Below are 1,060 nucleotides of genomic sequence, written 5' to 3'. Positions count from 1 at the left end.
TTACCTTTTTTATCTTCTAAAATAGATTTTTCTATTTCAACAAATCTTGTGTTACACATAGTATTTAATTATGATTACTACAATTTATTGATTAAAAACTAATTATTATGTAACTATATGAAAGCCATATATGAATAAAAGTTACTAGTTGAAGATTATATCAAGAATATTGATGAAAGAGTAGGTGAATTTTTGCCTATTATATTACGAGGATTTCTATTTAAAAAAATATTTATTAATAAATGAACACGTTTTTTCCCCTTAGGTAAAATTTATCGTGATAATTATAAGCGTTATAATATTAATAATTATTAAACAATAGTATAAAGAATGATATTTCTTGTTCTCAACCGATCAATTCGGTTTAATATGTACAATAACAAGGTCTAGTTTTATATTACCTTTGATAGAAGAATATGTATATAAGAATCTACGCCTTCGAACTCGACCGCAAAGGTGACCTCTGATCAATGATATCAACAATTTACCATATCGGATTCGCGACACGTCAAATTTCAACTTGAATATTGTATATGGTGTGCGCACGTGCGCATGTGAGAGGGAGAGAGAGAAACTAAGTAAGTAGTGCTTAAAGCATTCTATACCATATACATATATCTATATATATATAGAAGAGGAGCAACGCAAAAAATCAAAACATACGTATTCAGTTTTATTCTATACTTGAATCTGAATCTTTTTGTAAATTTGTTAATATTTTTTAAATAAGTTATATAAAAAAAAGTATTAATCAAATTTCAAATAAATTCTCTTTTCTGTTTAATTTGGATGTTTCAAACAATCTACGCAGCACCTATTTCTTTTACTTTTTGAACGCGGCAATTTCCCTCTTCACGGTCATAGTTTATCTTTTGCAATAGACGATTAAATAGACTTTACGCGCATACAATTTACGTAATGAATCAATGGGGCAGGAGTGTGCGCCCAAGTACATTCAGTTTTCGTATTTCTTAGACGACGTATGTAACTTTACGGATCTTATTTTGGTAAAATTACGATCATAACAATTCAATCATATTTTTATCATTTCTATTTTTTT

At 27.8% G+C, this 1,060-nt stretch overlaps 1 protein-coding gene across 1 annotated transcript in view; it reads left to right on the top strand.

Annotated features, from left to right (window-relative positions):
• Positions 1–309: 309 nt before the first annotated feature.
• The window catches only part of LOC102678387 (putative glutamate synthase [NADPH]), a 42,910-nt gene continuing 42,159 nt past the window's right edge, over positions 310–1,060 (top strand). Inside the window, exon 1 of the mRNA XM_031508672.1 lies at positions 310–573. The gene's annotated coding sequence lies outside the window, so the exon portion shown is untranslated. The remainder of the gene's footprint in view (positions 574–1,060) is intronic.

The sequence above is a fragment of the Apis dorsata genome, unplaced genomic scaffold, assembly GCF_000469605.1.
Source record: "Apis dorsata unplaced genomic scaffold, Apis dorsata 1.3 scaffold_94, whole genome shotgun sequence".
Taxonomy (NCBI): domain Eukaryota; kingdom Metazoa; phylum Arthropoda; class Insecta; order Hymenoptera; family Apidae; genus Apis; species Apis dorsata.
This window is presented reverse-complemented; position numbering and strand designations above follow the sequence as displayed.